Raw genomic sequence first — 13102 nt, 5'->3', positions numbered from 1 at the left:
ATCTTCAGAAGTCTCTCGCCTTATGAAAGAAAAAGGTGATGAACCAAAAAATATTGTAATAGATATTCAAAAACACACTTCAAAATCAACTATTAAACTTAAAAATAATTATAAAGTTGATTTCACGACTGAAAATTCGTTTAGAGAGCTATTGGGTTTCTCTTCAAAAAAGATTGAAAATAACGGACGTTTTACAGTGATAATGTTATCCAAATATCCTCCGGTATAAATTCAGTATTAATTCATTGTGATTTGATTGATGGTGCTTATAACGATGGAATAAGAACAAATACAATATTTTCATTCAGTGCATACTCAACCCCGATTGGTTATAAATTTAATATGGAACCAAAAAATCTTGTCTATTTACCTGTGTCAGGAAAAACCATATACAGAGTAAATTTTAGGATAACCGACCAAGATAATCGTATGATATCCTTTAATGATGAAATTATATCCATCAGAATTCACCTACGTGAAGTTTTTCAATAAATAAATAATGGTTATTGTGAGAAAACACGAGTTGGGAAAATATAAAATAATTACAGGGGAGGGCATGTACCTTTCACCATACTATACAAGGTATGTGGGTAAAGGATACTATAAACCTAAGAGACAACGAGGTGTGGGTCATCAATTTCGAAATAAAGGAGATGGGATAATTGATACTCTAATGGGTATTGGTTCAACCATCCTTAAACATAAAGACCTAATTGGTTCAACTGCGTCTGCCGTGGGCTCCGTTGCGGGTGCTATAAAGAGTATAAAAGATGCTCAAAAGGAGTCTCATAAATTACAAGCAATCAAAGAAATAAAAAAAGGTAAAACTCAACTATCTTCACAAGAACGACAAAAAATCATTAAAATACTTGGGTCAGGGTTTCAACGATTTTAATACTATATAAATACAAGTATGGAAGCGATTGATAGTATCTATGATTTGGATGATACAATTATCATTTCAAACTCCACGAAAAAGGAAGACTATTTTAAGGTAAATGCTATACAAGGAACAGACTGGAATTCAAACGGAACAAAAAGTTTTGAAATAAATAATCAACAAACTTACTTGAATATAGCTGATAGTTTCTTGCTGTGTAAATTTAAATTCACTAAGGCTGCGAATAATACTAATGCTACACTCGTAAATGATTTCTTCTGGAAAATGTTTGATAGTTTCCGCCTGTATATTGGAACACAAGAGGTTGAAGCGGTTGATTATGTCTCTGCTACATCTGAAATGATGAAATTTACACTATATTCGTTTAGTGATAGAATGGGTAAGGGAGCTGTTGAAGGTTTTATTCCTGATATGTCAATGGGTACAAACGCAGACCCTGGTTATAGTCAAAGGAAGTCAATGTATAATGATGACGCAAAAGCTGAGAATAGTTTTACCGTAGCAGTACCTCTGAAAGGTATATTTGGATTTTGTGATTATGATAAAGTTTTGTATGGGCTTAAAATTAGATTTCAACTACAAAGGAATGATAATGTAAATAGATTGCTTTTTGGGGTTGAAAATGCTTTTGGAGAAAATAATAAATTTGTTATTAATGATTTGTGTTGGTATATCAGTGAATATACTCCTAATCTTAAAACGGAAGAGATGTTAAATAGAAGACTTAACTCAAAGAAACCGCTAAATGTATCATACCTTAAAAGAAGATGTCAACACATTAAACTGGAACACACTACCTACACTTGGAATTTGGGTGTTCTTCAAGGAAAGCCACGATACCTCTGGCTCATTTTTTAAAAACCAGATGGAGAGGACGGTACTAATAAGAATAATGCGCTGAGTGATAATGCTAAGGTGAAACAACTTCGGGTTTCTCTTGATGGCACATTTTATCCGCGAGATAGATTGGAAATTGATTGAGAAAAAAATGATTATGCGGAAGCCTACAAGTCTTACCAAAAGGTGTGTGAAAGCAACGGTAATAATGATCCTATTTTGGATATGGTTGCATTTCAAAAACTTTATACAATCTATGCAATTGACCTGAGTTCTCAAAAGGAAACTATAAAGTCTAATCGAGTGGATACTTCTCTATACATTGAAAGAGGGGAGAGTGAAGAGGTTAATGCATATTGTTTGCTTTTGGAGGAAACAGAATAACAGATTAATACAGATAATGGTGTTATGATTAATATCACATAGGTTTTTTCTCATAAATAAATGGTTGGGGTATATGTTAATCAAATCAATCTTAATAAATTAACATCTTGTATTCAAAATCAAAAGCCTTGTATTATTAATGTTAATACAATTCAAAGAAAAGGAGCTGTAAGAATTGATGTTTTACTCACACACACACACAAGTAAAAACACTAAATGATGTTGGATCACTTAAAATTAAAATGACAAAACCGATGTTAAAGAAATATTCAATAGACGAGTCAAGAGGAGGATTTCTCCCATTTCTAATTCCTTTATTTGCTGGTTTAAGTGCGGCGGGAGCATTGACTGGTGGTATTTCAGCAGCTGTAAAAACTGCTAACGAAAGGAAGGCACAACTAAAAACTCAAAAAGAATTGGAAAGACATAACAAGGAGTTGGAGAAACAAATTAGTGGAAGTGGTGTAATTGTAGATTTTGCTCAAAAACTTGAAAGTCTACCTGATAAAGCTAGATTGTTGGTTGGAGATATGCTTTCCTCTATCGCTCAAGCGGGTGTTAAACTAACTAAACGGGGTAATGGATTGTATCTTTCTCATAAATAAATGGATAAATGGTTTAAACAATTTGGAAAGAATACAATGTCAAATATAGAACTAGCTAAGTATTGTAAAACACTAAAAATTGATAATGTGGTTATTTGTATGAGAGATGAATTAATACATATAAATAAGAATACAAAGAATATTATTATGAATTTAGACACACAGAATGGTTCTCATTGGGTTTGTATTCATAATAGTCAGGATAAATATTATTTTGATAGTTATGGTATGCCACCACCTGTTGAAGTAATACAATTCTTACAGAATGGTGTTTATCAAACATTTCAAGTTCAAGAAATTAATTCTAAATGTTGTGGTCAATTATGTTTATATATATTATTTCAACTCAACAATAATGAAAATTTTTATGATATTATTTTTAATCTAATATAAATGACTTATGTTGGAAAAGATGGTTCTATCTTTGGAAAATCCTCTCAGGATATTGATTTATCAAATTATTATACAAAGGCACAGGCTGAACGACAAAAATATAGTGTAAGTAAAAATATTAATATGAAGAATACTTATAAATTAATCAATTATCCAAACCCTACAGATGCGAATGACTTAATTAGATTTAGTGATTTATCACAATATATATTTTTAAAGAAAACAGCACGTTTTGTTAAACAAGTAAAATTTACAACCACAACACCTGGTTATACTGACCATACACCTTTCCTCATTGAATTTAACTACCTGCTTACAATTGAATTTTATAAAGAAGGACATATAGTTAATATGCGAATTAATAAATGGGGGTATGATATGCCTGATTTAGGGTATAATTGGTCTTTTTCAATAAACATAGAAGACCTACATGATTTTAATCAGTCTCGTAAAGAAGAATATTATCCACTTGGTGAGGATAAGGATTTATGTGGAAGTACAATTAATAAACAACAAATACATGGTTTTAAGAAAAGAAAAATATATGATAGTATAGCGATGGTTAGCATGACAAAGAAGGAAGGTCATGAGATAAGGATAGAAAGCCAAGGAATACAAACCAATTTGGTAGTGGGAAGATGGGGTGGTATTACCTGTCATAATATTAATCTCACATATATTTCTGATACATAAATGGCAGGAAGAAGACTACAAGAGAATTATAATTTTTGTATTCAAGGATACCTACAAGAAAAGGGTGCTCGGTATTACATACCTTATGATTTGGAGCATATACATGGGAATTTTGTCATTAAAAACTGGCCTTATACTGATATTGTTAAACCCACAAATAGAGACTTGTTTAAAATATTTTACAAAATGAACTTCTCAAAGTTATGAAATATAAAACTCTTTTAGAAATCGTCAACAAATCTTTTTGGTATCCTATTATGAGAAAAATAATTATAGATACAAGAATATCTCAAAATCCAGATGAGTATATGTATAATATTCTTTGGGGCTCAAGCTCAAGGGTAGCAAGGGATGAGGAAGGAGTTGAAGAAGAGAAGGAGGAAAGAGAGAAAAAGGAGAAGGAGGAAAGGGAGAGTGAGGAGAAGGAGAAGAGGGAGAAAAAGGAGGAGGAGAGGGAGAAAAAGAAGAAGGAGGAGAGGGAGAAAAAGGAGTAGGAGGAGAGAGAGGAAAGGGAGCAAAGAGAGAGGGAGGAAAAATATAAAAAGATGGAAATCAGTGATATTCGTAAAAGATTGAGTGTATTACAGCAAATAAATCAATCTCAACGCACCGAAGAGGAAATTAAAGAATTAACAACTCTTATGAAGATAATGGTTTCAAAAATAACAACGTCAATGTCTTCAATTTCAGGGAGGAGATTTAAACGAGAAAGTGGTGAAGAAGAAGAAGAAGAAGAAGGAAAAGATTATGTGATTGATGATGTTGGTGTCATTGACTTTAGTTAGTTTTTATTTGTAAATAAATGGAGGAGAGAGTGAAGGCATTCCTTAGGATTCTTTATGTTTTAAAAATCAAGATTGAAATGTATATGTTAAAAACCAAAAAGGTTTTGATACTCTGTCGGAATTTTTCTGATAAATAAATATGAGTTATTGTCTCAAATGTAAAAAGAAAACTAAATCTAAAAATATCTCTTATGTTAAAGCTAAAAATAATAGAGTTTATCAAAAAGGAATATGTCAAGTGTGTGGCTCTAAAAAGTGCCAATTCATCTCACCTAAAAGAGGAGGAGATATACAAAAGTTTCTGTCAGGAAGTAAATTTACAACAACTGGAATTCCAGGGGAATTACACCTTCCAGGGTATTCTTTCTGTGGTCCAGGAACAAACCTGGATAAAAGATTAGATGAGGCTGACAATCCTAAACCTTGGTCTAAACCTACAAATAGGGTTGACGAAGTGTGTATGAAGCATGATATTGCTTATGGGAAAACCACTACGTTGACTGAAAAACATAAAGCCGACAGCGAAATGTTGTATAATTTGTCTTTGATACAAAATCCAACGTTGAGAGAGAAAGTTGATAGGTTTATTGTGAGAAATTTGATAAATGCTAAATTGAAACTTGGTCTTGGTTATTCCTCAAAAAACTATTAGGCTCTAATGATGTCATCAAGACTGAGGAGCTTTTCGCTGAAGAATTACACAAACCTATAATCACAAAGTTTAAAAGAAGGAAGGTTTATTCTAAATACACTGACCACATATGGTCCGCTGATTTAATTGAATTGAATAATGACAGGGGATACAGGTATGCGTTAACCGTTATTGATTTGAGGAGTAGATTTGCCTGGGTTGTTCCGTTGAAAAACAAGAGAGGTAATACTTTAATGTTAGCCTTTAAGCTAATATTTGATAGGGATAAAAGGAAACCAAAGAAGTTATGGACTGATGAGGGAACAGAGTTCTATAACAAAATATTTATGAAATTTATTAAGGGGGAGGATATTAAATTATACAGCACCTTTAATGAAGGAAAGGCAGTTGTTATTGAGCGTTTTAATCGTACTTTAAAAGAAAAATTATATAAAAAATTCACACAACTCGGTTCTCAACAATGGGTGTATTTAATCCAGAATATTGTTGATAATTACAATAATACAGTTCATTCATCAACAAAATCAAAACCATCAGAAACATTTACAAAATTAAAATATGAAATGGGGATTAATTTGAAAAAACCCAAGTTCAAAGTTGGTGATATGGTAAGAATATACAAATGGAAAAGCCATTTTGAAAAAGGTTATACACAAAAATGGACTCGTGAATTATTTAAAATCATTGATGTAATGGATACAGTCCCTTGGACTTACAAATTATATGATATGAATGGGGAAGAAATCTTGGGTTCATTTTACTCACAAGAATTACAAAAAACAAAACTGATAAGCCATTAAACAACAACCATCCATATATTAGTGATAAGTTAAAAAGGGGGGTTGGGGATTTTAAGGGCTACCGCCGCCTTTTTTATAAATAAATAAATGATAGAACCAAGTATTAACCAGACTAAAGGGTGGAGGTGTAATCAACCTTGGTATATAAATGGAAAACATAATGAGTGTGAGAAATACCAGATCCGAGAGGTTGAGAGGATCACTGGTCAGAAGATCCTCAAGACTGATAAACGTATTCATTTGTTAAGTGGGGTAATGGAGGGCGGGAAGAAAAATATATTAGAGTGGAGTGAGAACTTTGATGGTTATCAACCGGATAATAAATATTATAATTTTAAAATGGTATGTGGATCGGGAGGAGGACAGACCAGGTCCCTCCGTGAAACATATCATTTTATAAACGCACAGAGAAAGGTACTTGATGTAAAGTTTATCAATATCCTAGATGGGGATGAGTTCCATAAGAGAATGGAGTTGTTTAAAAAATTAGAAAATGAGCAAATATTCATAGGATCAATGAGGAATTTTGAATGTCGCGTGGTCCTTGGAGGGTAAGTAAGGACTCCCCCATTCACTTACATGTAAAAGGAGAAGGGGGTGTCGCGGTAATCGGGGGAAAAATGGGCAGTTTGGGGAAAAGTCCCATCTAAATACATGGGTGTCCTGGAAGCCCCATTATCTCCCTACTAATATGTGTCAAAGTCAAAGCAGATAGAACGTACATGTGAACCCAAAACTAGCCTTAAGACTGATGTATTCATTAAGGTCATATCACGTCGAGATCCACTCATTCAGGCTGGGTATGGATTTACAATGACAGAAATAAGAGAGATGATGATGAACCTCAATGACAGTGTGGAGGTTTATAATCGAGATGTTGAGAGATTTCTCACAGATTATTATGACAAATATAATTCAAACCAAGCTGCAGCAGCTAGCTCGCCAGCTGGCATCAATGCCTGAGCTCATCAAGCTGACCGTTATACTCAGTGGATGCACCACGGGTGAGGAAGTTGCGGCAGCACAGTTGCTGCATGCAGGGAGGTCGTCAACACCACCATCTGGCGAAACCTCAGAATCTATCGAAGCGTTGACATGTCATTTGGAGGAAGCTGATGATCGCCTAGTTCTTCACTGTGCATGGGAGGTGAATCGTGGGAGTAGTCGGCTGCTTAATGACACAGACACAATAGTGCGTTTACTTCGCTTTATCCGTCAATTGCGAGAGAGAGTGGTCTTCAAGAGTTGTGGGAAGAGTTTGGCTCTGGTGAGCGCAGGCGTCATCTACCACTTCATGTTCTTGCAGATAGGTTGGCAGTGGGACTGTGCAGAGTCATAGTGAAGGCTCATGTCCTCACTGGCGCTGATACGCTCAGCAAGATTGGCACAAAACACGAATCTCTCTCATGTGAGCCACAGGAGTTTCTAGCCGATTTTGCTGAGTCAAATCAGTTAACGGAAGAGGATGTGAAGAAAGCTGAGGAGTACCTCGTTCATGTGTGGGCTGGTGCAAAGTCCAAGTCAGAATCTCTGACCTTCGACCAGCTTCGAGTGGAGTGCCATTTCCGAGCTACGACGCCAAAGCCCCGACAATCCCTACCCCCTACAACTACATCAAGTGTCATTCGCGGCCATATACAGAGAGCTTTTTTTGTTGTGCGTAATGCCCTGTGCCTTCTCGAAGACTCCCACTCAACTCCAGATCCAACAAACTATGGCTGGGTGATTGATAATGATATTCTCTTGCCTGCAAAATGTCTCAAACCACGACCCCACGAGAAGCTTGTCATATGTAAATGCATGGGAAAGTGCGACACAAAGCGGTGCCCAAGCAAAAAGGCAGGGCAAAATTGTGTGATCTTATGTCACAAGCAACAAGAATCAGTGTGTCAAAATAAGTATTCAGCCAGTGACTTCTTGAGTAATGCAGATAAGACAGTACATTAAATCATGGCTGTTTAAACAGTGGCGGGATGGGACATGATAATTAATTGGATTATCATATCTTACCACTCTCTGTGATTGAAATCATATTCATACCATGACTGGCGATCATTCCATCTGTGCTGTGTAATATTATTCTGCAATGTTTTTTTTTCTCTCATTCTTGTTATTAAAATTTTTTGTCCAAAACTAGCTAAGATCTAAATGTCACTGTTGTAACCCATCTGTGGATCGGTCCCATCGGCCGATGGGTCTGCATTGTAATTTCTCGTGCATCCACAGATGGGTCAGACCCATCGGCCGATGGGACCGATCCACAGATGGGTTCCAACATTACTGTTACCTAGGGAATGTCATTTTCCATTTCAAAGCAGAAAAACGGTTAAAATACCAGAATTTGGTGCTATTCTGAAATGAAATTTGTACTTTATGTTCCATATCTTACATGTTAATACATTTTGAATTGCAAGGCTGAAGTGAAATTAACAGTTTGAGAATTGATGAAATAGAAAATGCCCTTTCTTAAAACAGAAAATGACAGGGTCTAGTTTCCCTATAGCCAATATTAATAGGTATGAAATACTATAAACCTACACAATAGACACTAAAATCGTAATCCATCATCGTTTCTATCAAAAGTTACAAATATTTTCATGATTGATGGACTTCATGCAGCGGCCATCTTGGATTTTAATGACTAGTCAACATCTAAAATGTTTATTGATGGCACCACTATGTCAGGCATATCTGAAACCCCCAAAATAGACACCAAAATCATCACTCTACTACATTTGTATTAACATTTATACACGTTTTCTTGATTGACAGACTTCTGGTGTTGGCCATCTTGGATTTCGGTAACTAGGCAATGTCTGAAATATTTTTTAACAGCACCACTGTGTCCGGCATACCTGAAAACCCCATAATATACACCAAAATCATCAATCTACTATGTTCCTTTCAAAACGTATAGGCATTTCTTTTTTGGCACGGGCCCCGTGGCGGCCATTTTGGAAAATGGCCATTTTCCAGCTTATGCTACAAATTCAGGAATTCCACTCAGTGGATTATTGAAGGTAGGGGTATCCCATTCTCAAAACAACTGTCAAAGTCTATGCCTTCTGAGATGTATACAGGTTTCTATGCCAGGGCCAAGACTATAAAGGGTGGAACCAGTCTTACATGTCTACCAACATCCCAAGAGTTCTGACTTGTTGTCGAACTATCCGGCACAGATAAGATTTCTCTCCATCCTCCACGTATTTCAACCTCCTTGAGTACAATTTCCTTCTGATACTCCATGTCCAGTTCCTTTAAGTCCCTTTGATACTCCATGTCCCGTTCCTTTAAGTCCCTTTGATACTCCATGTCCCGTTCCTTTAAGTCCCTTTGATACTCTATGTCCCGTTCCTTTAAGTCCCTTTGATACTCCATGTCCCTTTCCTTTAAGTCCCTTTGATACTCCATGCCCCGTTCCTTTAACTCCCTTTGAAACTCCATGTCCCGTTCCTTTAAGTCCCTTTGATACTCCATGTCCCGTTCCTTTAAGTCCCTTTGATACTCCATGTCCCGTTCCTTTAAGTCCTTTTGATACTCCATGTCCCGTTCCTTTAAGTCCCTCTGATACTCCATGTCCCGTTCCTTTAAGTCCTTTTGATACTCCATGTCCCGTTCCTTTAAGTCCCTTTGATACTCCATGTCCCGTTCCTTTAAGTCCCTTTGATACTCCATGTCCCGTTCCTTTAAGTCCCTTTGATACTCCATGTCCCGTTCCTTAAGTCTATTTCAGGTTTCCTTTCCTCTTGTTCCTTTTCTGCTTTCCATTCCAACTCTTTTAACCATTCCTGGCTCTGCAGTTGCATCTCCATTTTCCGCAGCTCCATATTTCCTTTTCCCTCTGGTACCCAATCCAATGCTACCTCTTCCCATTTTCTCATTCCCACGAAATATTCCACCACCAACGTCTGAATCTCTGCCTTCTTCATATTAACTCGGACCTCCAAGTTACAGTATTTGATCAACGTCCTAAGTTCCGATCTTTTTAACGCCTGGAACTGTGCCTCGTTAGGGGACTTCACAAAATTTCCCACGTCACCTGTCTCCTCCTCTCCCTGCCGATCACCTCCTCTCTCATCTTCCAGTTTCTTTGCCGCGTTTTTTTCTTTTTCTTTCACAAACATTCATTTTTACCTTTTACAAAAGTCATCTCCATTTCACACAGAAATCTTAACAACAATATTACCTGAAACTAAAAATCCTAACAGTATACAATAACAACAAGGGCGGAAGTGACGAATCCGAAACATGTGTCATGTCACATGTGGAAATTGTGAAAAAGTGAAATCATCACGTGTCCAACACATGTGACAAAAATGCAGAAACGAACTCTGGGAACATCACGTGTAGATCCACCTTGGGTCATCATGTGTAGATCCACCTTGGGTCATCCGCTACTAAATCCATAGACCATAGAAATCAGTGCTTCGTTTGTGTGAAGGAACGAGATCGCACAGGTGAACATCAACTACTACCTGTGAGTACGAAGGATCATCGACAAAATGTGATATGGGAGCAAGAAAAGGTACTCGGTGATGATGATATGACACACCGTATCCAGGTATATGGTGACAATTGTGGTGACATGATTGATAATGACTTCAGGTAGCATAAGTCCTGTTTGTGTACAAATATGACAAAGTCTCACCTGCAGATGAAACACACCTGTGATACAGTACATGATGATGCTCTGCAGTGGTTCACCTCTTACAAAGATGGTAACTTATCTGAAAATCCGAACAGAATCATATGTCTGAGTTCACTTCACCACAAATACAGGTGCTGGTTATCCGTACCTGGTATAGTGAATACCACTTTATACAGGTGCTCCATTCTCAAAAAGGAATGAAGAATACGACGCACACCGTGGATCAAAGGTCATGATAGTCCCACAAAAAGGTAAATCTTCTATAATTTGTTCATCAGGTATGTCAACAGGTTATCTTCTATCAAAGGTTACCTGCCTGAAGAAACGTGCAGAGGCACGTGGTGACGAATCCACAACCACAGGTGCTCATCCTGAATAGAACGTTATCTTCCACCATTCTGCTAAACCATTCCGGAATGATGTGAAGGACACCTGCGAGAAACGAGAAGAAGAAGAATCCAGAAGGTGATCCATCGCTGTTTCTTCATCGCTATGATTCTGCACCTGAATGTGTACCTGTGTCCCTCGACAATCACGTGACCTGGATGGTGACTGATGCAACTCCAGAGATGAATGAGTCAGAGATGAATGAGTCAGACTTAAATTGGAACTGAGTGAGAGAAATCGGGAAAAAGTGCTGAATATGGATCAAGGTATTTGTGCACCTGTAGCAGGTATCCCCTCGAGCATTTCACACCTTAAAACAAACCAGGAGTAAAGAAGGAGTTAAAATATTGAACCGTTTTAACAATATCATCAGTTATCAAATAGCCAGAGATGTATCGCTTCCGTACGTCACGGACTAGTGAGGAGGACCAGGATCAAGGTGAGCTCTTGATTCCCATAAACCTTAAAGGTGGAAAATTCACTCAAAGTGCCATTGATAACCTGGACTTCCATGAACACACTGGAAGGTACAACAACGCGTGGCACCGCCCACAACATCGACCAACATTCAGGGAACGATGATGAGGTGTTGAAAGCTGTCACTTCAGGACCATGAACCAAAACACCTGGAAGAGCTCCATGGGCAGGAATTCAGCACTTCCAGACTAAGGTGAGTGGTCTACCTGGAGAGATCGACAGCAAAGTCGTTCCTTGTGCGGCCGGAAACTTGTACAAGAACAAAGAGATACCAAGGTGTCTCGTGTACATCAACATGGTCCTCGTACTAAAAAGGTGTGTGGAAGGTGAAGGAGCTGGCAGGTGGGAACAGCACCTTGAGGTATAAACATGCTGCCATACCTGATATCTGCTGGACACAGTAAACACGTGGCAGGTATCCCACAATACCTGATGGTGATGAAGAAGCATCCACCACCAGATACAGGTACAGAATTCTACAGGTACATTTCACTGTGAGTGAAACGAGCGGTAAGTTCAATGGTGTTTGGACTGACGAGGCTTCAGAACAGAACCAGGTATGGTGATTAATCATGGGTTCTTCTTTTTCTTCTTTTGAATACGGCACAAGGTGTCGAGGTCGCGTCATTGACTGAGTGCAGTGACCTGTGACGTTGATGATCAATGACCTGTGCAGGTTGCAGTGGATTTGTTCTATAATTTGTTCAGGATGCCGGCGATAGCTCACCTACACTTCACGAAGTACACCTTGCGATCTTTAACGGACAACTAATGTCGGTAGACGGGATTACCGTTTAACGTTCATCCGAGGGACGGTACTCGCATTGATGGATCATCCTACCTGCGAAACACCGTGATGAGCCCAATACCGCGCGTTGATGGATCATCCTACCTGTGAAACACCGTGATGAGCCCCATACCGCGCATTGATGGATCATCCTACCTGTGAAACACCGTGATGAGCCCCATACCGCGCATTGATGGATCATCCTTCCTGTGAAACACCATGAGCCCCATACGGCGCATTGATGGATCATCCTACCTGTGAAACACCATGATGAGCCCCATACCGCGCATTGATGGATCATTCTACCTGTGAAACACCGGGATGAGCCCCATACCGTGCATTGATGGATCATTCTACCTGTGAAACACCATGATGAGCCCCATACCGAGCATTGATGGATCATTCTACCTGTGAAACACCGGGAGTCCGGGATGAGCCCCATACCGTGCATTGATGGATCATTCTACCTGTGAAACACCATGATGAGCCCCAAACCGCGCATTGATGGATCATCCTACCTGTGAAACACCATGAGCCCCATAGCGCACATCGATGGATCATCTTACCTGTGAAACACCATGATGAGCCCCATACCGCACATTGATGGATCATCCTACCTGTGAAACACCATGATGAGCCCCATACCGCGCATTGATGGATCAATCTACCTGTGAAACGCCATGATGAGCCCCATACCATGCATTGATGGATCATTCTACCTGTGAAACACCATGATGAGCCCCATACCGCACA

Source organism: Myxine glutinosa, chromosome 1 (assembly GCF_964187855.1).
Source record: "Myxine glutinosa chromosome 1, kmMyxGlut1.1, whole genome shotgun sequence".
NCBI lineage: Eukaryota > Metazoa > Chordata > Myxini > Myxiniformes > Myxinidae > Myxine > Myxine glutinosa.
Note: the sequence above shows the minus strand (reverse complement) of the source record.